The sequence below is a fragment of the Lepidothrix coronata genome, unplaced genomic scaffold (assembly GCF_001604755.1).
Source record: "Lepidothrix coronata isolate B3197 unplaced genomic scaffold, Lepidothrix_coronata-1.0 Scaffold129, whole genome shotgun sequence".
Taxonomy (NCBI): domain Eukaryota; kingdom Metazoa; phylum Chordata; class Aves; order Passeriformes; family Pipridae; genus Lepidothrix; species Lepidothrix coronata.
In genome coordinates this window covers 547,658-553,684 of record NW_016690309.1, presented here as the reverse complement: position 1 = coordinate 553,684, position 6,027 = coordinate 547,658, and the positions used below count along the sequence as shown (strand labels likewise).

General features: G+C 46.3%; 1 long non-coding RNA gene across 1 annotated transcript in view; it reads left to right on the top strand.

Annotated features, from left to right (window-relative positions):
- Nucleotides 1-4,683: 4,683 nt before the first annotated feature.
- Nucleotides 4,684-6,027, top strand: part of LOC108503064 — a 132,255-nt gene continuing 130,911 nt past the window's right edge. Inside the window, exon 1 of the long non-coding RNA XR_001876715.1 lies at nucleotides 4,684-4,987. This is a non-coding gene — a long non-coding RNA (uncharacterized LOC108503064). The remainder of the gene's footprint in view (nucleotides 4,988-6,027) is intronic.

Genomic DNA, 6,027 nt, shown 5'->3' with positions numbered 1-6,027 from the left:
AGACTCGTTTTATATGCTGGGGGATTAATACAGCACAGCAATCGGTCATAAAAAGCAAGCTTTAGTGAGTTTGTAAAGGGGCAGAACAGGCAGATCAAGTCTTGTGACCATCTTATTGCTTTCGAGTGTTTTCAAACAGTGGTGGTCAGATTTTTTTGATTTTTTTTTTTTTAAGGTCTATTTGTTATTAAAAGGGAATAGGGAGTTGGTTTTTTCGTCATAAGTGGATAGATTTTGGAAGAGCTCTCTTGCAAATTGTGAGAAATAAGCTGAAATGTTTGCAAAGCTCTGATTTTTTTTACTGCTTCTAATAATTTAGCTTTGTTTTGCGTAAAGTACCTGTAAAATACATTTTTAAATACAATCAACAAAACTCCAAATCCCAGTCACTAAATGCCATTGTCACAATCTTTATTTAACAGTTGATTTTGTATTTTGAGGTTGGTTGCAGATGTTTGTGTAGTGAGACTCTGAAAAAAACTCCCCTTGATTTGCAAACGAGAAAGTACTGAAAGTGTGAGGCTGTACCTGAAATTGCCTTCAATCTTTGTACCAAGCCTGAGCTGTACTGTTGGGTTAGAATTCATTGTCTGCTTAGAGTAGACTTCTTTGTATTAAAAAGGGGAATTTATGAAGGAATGTAGAAGAATGCATTTTCAGGAATAAATTGTTCCCTGTGAGGGTGGGGAGGCCCTGGCACAGGTTGCCCAGAGAAGCTGTGGCTGCCCCAGCCCTGGAAGTGTCCAAAGCCAGGTTGGATGGGGCTTGGAGCAACCTGGGATAGTGGAAGGTGTCCCTGCCCATGGCAGGGGGTTGGAAGCAGATGATCTTTAAGGTCCCTTCCAGCCCAAACCAGTTTGTGATTCTATTCTATGATTCTACTGCAGATGGAACTAGGAGAGCAAGAAGTCACTTATTGCCGTGCTCCAGTTCAGACTCTCTGAACTGCTGTGTGCTGAGAATTCACCTTTAGAGAGAGTGGAGGATCCCTGCTCTGGGCACGAGCACAAAGCTGAGCTGCCTGTGAGTGTTACTGTGAGGGCCAGAGAAGAGGTGGTGAGAGGAGAAGCTGGAACAGGTACAGGGGTGGTTATTCATTGAGCAGGAACAGTCTGAGAGGGGCTAGCTGGGCTCAAAGGCCCCTTCCAGCCCAGCCCATTCTGTGCTTCCCTGATTGCCTTGCCTTTCCCTCCCTTTGCAATCCCTGCCTCCTCCCGTGCAGTGAACATCCCCGGGTGTGCCGGGCAGCGGGGCCGGATCCCTGCGGTGCTGTCCAGGGTCCTGACGAGCTGCCCAGGGCTCTGCCAACGAGCTTTTCCGTGGGGTGATCCCGCTCCAGTCCCTTGGAGCGTGGCCAAGGCATAACCATTCCAGGGGAAGCTGTTCATGCTTTAGGCTTAACTGGTTTCTTTACGGGAGTTTCCTCTCCCAGTGATTTCTGAAAACATCCAGGAATTTATGAGAATGAGAAACTGGCATATTTCTCTCTGTATGTCAATAGTATCCCTAAAATCAATTTTTTACAGACTTATCTATTCCCAGTATAAATCCAAGTGATGCATTTTCCTCTGGCATAATCCATCCCTAATTTGACCGTATTGTAAGGTATTGTAAGCTCTGAAAAACCTCAGTTTATACATTGAAAGCAGACCTGGGAGCTGAGCTACTGAATTTGCTGAATTAACGTTCCAGTCCTGAGTCCAGTGTCTGTACAGGGCCTTTTCCACATCTCACTGGTGTGGTGCTGGAAAAGAAGTCCAGAAGTGAGGGATTCTCAGCACTTCTCTCAGAGCTGCCTGGTGGTGTCCATGTGATGTGGAACTGCCCAGAATGAAGAAGGCAGCAGCAAATGGGAATGGATCTTGAGGGGTGGGAGTTCAGGTCTCCTGGAAGATGGAGAACACGTTGTCAGTCAAATGAGAGAGTATGGTTAGTTTGCATCATTCCTCCTGTTCTCTGGACACTTGCAGAAGTTTGCTGTCCAAAAAGTACCTTTTAGAAAAAGCCTTCCTTCTCCAGGCTAAGAGAAAAGAGATGTCAGCTTTCAAATGTAATTTGGGTGGGATTGACTCTGTGCTGCATTTAATTGCCCTATACAGTCATGGAATCATTAAGGTTGGAGTCCTTATTGGAATCAAGGATACTCTGCAGTTATGCTCAGCATTTTCTGCAGCTTTACAGCTTACTTTAAAGGTAGTACATAATTCAGAAGAAATAGTTATAATATTTAAATAGTACAGAGAAAATATACAAGTAAATCAGAGAATTATAGTTTTGCATGGCTTTTCATAGGAGGTAGAGACAAAGGGAAGCCTGGAGCATTTAGAATAAACTTGCTGGTTTTTGCTGCACAGTTCAGAAGTGCAGCTACTGCTGCGCTGGTGATGCCATGGAGACATCCCAGAAGTTCCTGAGCAAGACACACTGTAATTTACTTTTGGCAGTGTTTAAACTTCAGATGACTTCCATAACACACCTAGGTTAAACTTTGACATTTCTTTTCATTTTTGTAGCACAAGCAAACATGAATGTAGAGACAAAATCTCACAAAAGGGATTTCTACTTGAATTTTTCCTTTTGTCATTCAGGAATTATTTCAGCCTGTTTGTCCACTTGCAGAATTGTTATGCAATACCTTTAGTTTATCCAATCTAAACCTACTCTCTGTCAGTTTGAAGCCATTCCCCCTTATCCTGTCCATGCTCTTGTAAATAGTCTCTCTCCATCTAAGTCTAAGTTGTCAGTGTTTAAAAAAAAAAAGTTAAATCAAGCCTTGCAGATCAAGGCACTGTGGCAAGCAGTAGCCTATTATTTCAGGGTCATTTTAAAAGAAAAACAAAGCAACCAAACAATCTGAAATTGTCGATAAACCATTTAAAAAATCCTGTTTTCCCAGACATGGAATGGGAGGGAGGTGGTATTTCTGTTCCTTACCCCCTTTATTCTGCACCGTGTGCTTCTCCTGCACATCACACACTGTTCCTACTTTTGCTTAGAAGTGAGGTTGATTTATATGAACAAGACAAAAAAAAAAGGGTGTCATTAAAACTGCAGCACATTCCTTGTCATTCTTAGCATTTGTGTAGCATCCAAGCATGGACTTCCCTCTGTTTTCCGTGCCTTGTAAACCCCTGTGTACAGGGATTGTTGATTACTACATTTGGACAGACCTTGGCACCTCCTCTCAACTGCTCAACATTAAATTTTGTTTAATAAGTGGGGTTTTTAGCCCCATATTTTATGAAGTGGTGCAATTCCAGTCTTTGACCCAAGCTCATCTCTGTTTGATGATACCAGGGTGTGTCTGAAGTGCCCTCCTCAGTTCTCAGTACTTCTCATTGCCAGGGCTTTGTTCTAAATTACAGCCATCTGCTGTGAACCTGCATCCCGTGGGTTAATGTGTATTTTGATATTAGGACAAGCTTTCATTATGTTTTCCCTGTTCCCCCCCCCACACACACACACTTTGGGACTTTAAGCTTTCTAGCTGAGCTGTTGTGGTGGCCACAAACAGGTGCATGTCTTACACAGGGTCTCATTCTGCGGCTCCCACTGGTGCCCGTGGCCTCCTGAACTCCTCTTTGGTGCCTCCTTCCCCCTCAGACATTTCCATGAATGATAGCTTTTCAGCACCCTGGGAACAGCTTGTTGGGAAAAACACTCGTCGTGGGGTGCGGGCAAATCCTACACATTTCTCGGCGGGGGTTTCATGAAAGGGCTGGCTCTGTGCTGCAGGTGGGACGGACGGGCAGCCCCCAGGGCCCTGCTGCCCCCTCCTCCTGCCTCTGGGATTCACTGGCAGAAATCTGCTGCTCAGTAATGCCGGGGGGCTCTCGCCACAGGTGCTTCTCAATTAAAATCCACTTTGTTTAAAAACTGCAGGCTTGTTTAACTGAGCCCCTGGGGAGAGTTGTCAGATCCCGGGATAGGTGACACAAATGGATCGGTGACCCTCTGGGGCTGCATTGAGAATGCCATATCCTGGGGGACCAGAGGGCAGCGTCGCTCTTCAAACAAATCCCACGTTTGAGAAGCCCTGGTGGAATCCCCGGGATGTGGCGTTTTCAGTGTGGGGCCTTTTTAATCCAGCTTTTAGCATTTTGTTTTGTTCCTGCTACCCTTCTCACCCCCCTCCCCTAAAGTGCTTTCTCCTTCTTTCTACTTCTGATTTAGCTATTTAGAAAACACAAAGGTAAAAGGAATATTTTTATTTTTTCCTAAGAATAGTCTCTCTTTAGTATTCTAAAGATATTTGCAAGAAATTAATTGGTATGGCAGAGCAGGGTGTGGGCAGGGGGAGCCTTTTAATATTTAAAAAAAAAAGTTGCAAGTTTTAAAATCGTGATTTTCTTTCTTTTTTTCCTTTATTTTCTTTTTAAACAGAAAGGAAAATATACTTTTGGGTGATCTGATCTATTCCCTGCCCTCTTAGATGTGTATTTTTAGCATTTTGAACACATGTAATGTCCTCAGATATTGCTTACCAGAGCGCTTTGAACTAACTACAGAGGGTGGATGGGATGACTCAGGGGACTGGTAATTGAGTGCGGAGCCTTTTCACCTCCAAGTCCCCCGTTTGAATCCAGCCCAAGTTGGAGCGACCTCGTGGTTACCCTCAGATGGGTGTTTAGTGGCCTGTCTGAAGTGAGTTGGTGGTCCCAGTCCAGCTCCTGGCAAAGAGCTGCCACATCACAGCGGCCGCGGCCCTGCCGGTGCCAACTGTGCAGGGCAGGCCCGGGGAGCTCCGTCTGCTCAGCGAGGCCCCAAAACAGAGCCGGGCTCCTGCCCCGGGCCCCGGCAGCAGGAGCTGGTTGGTGCTGTGTGCCGGCCGTGCTCTCTGTGCTCTCTCCTTGTCCTGCTCCCACAGCACCGAGCTCGGGGCCGGGGTTTGCTCTGCCCTCCTTTGCCAGGCCTGGGCTCAGAGGCATCCCACACACCCTGTGTCACCTGGATTAGTCTCCTGACATCTCTGCTAAGGCTGCCAAAAGTAAGATTATTGACAAATGCGTGTCCAGGGAAGGACAATGGAGCTGGGAAGGGTCTGGAGCAGCAGGAGGGGCTGAGGGAGCTGGGGGGGCTCAGCCTGGAGAAAAGGAGGCTCAGGGGGGACCTTCTGGCTCTGCAACCCCCTGACAGGAGGGGGGAGCCCGGGGGGGGGTCGGGCTCTGCTCCCAGGGAACAAGGGACAGGAGGAGAGGGAACAGCCTCAGGCTGTGCCAGGGGAGGCTCAGGTTGGACATCAGGAGGAATTTCTCCCTGGAAAGGGTGGTCAGGCCTTGGCAGGGGCTGCCCAGGGAGGTTTGGAGTGCCCAGCCCTGGAGGTGTCCCAGGAAGGCCTGGCCGTGGCACTCAGTGCTCCGGGCTGGGGACAAGGTGGGGATGGGGCACCTCATCAGGGTAGACTCGTTGATCTTGGAGGTCTTTTCCAACCCTAATGGTTCCACAGTTCTGTGATGGTTCTATGATTTCAGTCCATTTGTTTGACAGCAGCAGTCACACTGGTGGTAGGTCTCCCTTCCCAAAGTTTCCATACCACACCATCATTTTGAAGTCCTCTTTCTGAAGTGGTTTTACATTTTGTCCCTAAAGAAGTTTTTTTCTGAAGCTAACCCAAAATGTAGTTGTTTTCAAAGTGTGAGGATAACATGCATAATTGTGACATTTTAAAACCCCTTGTAGCTGGAAAAAAATTCTTGCGTAAATATCTTGTATGTCGGGAGTTTTAAAGTGTAACCTCCATGTGCACTCTGAATGGTGCTTTAGTGGATTCTAAAGCCCACAGAAGATCCCTCTGCTGGCAGTGAGATTTTGGGTTGATGCACAGATCTCTCTGTGGCAATCCATTTGCAAGATCATGACAATTTTCACATATAGAAGTCGAAGTAAACATGGATTACAATATTTAAACTGTAGAAAGTTCTTTCTGAAAATGGGGAATTCACTATCCAGAACCCATATTCCATTCAGGGGAACAATAGTAACAGTTCTAATCAAAATACAGTGTTTTCTCTCCCAGGTACTAAACTA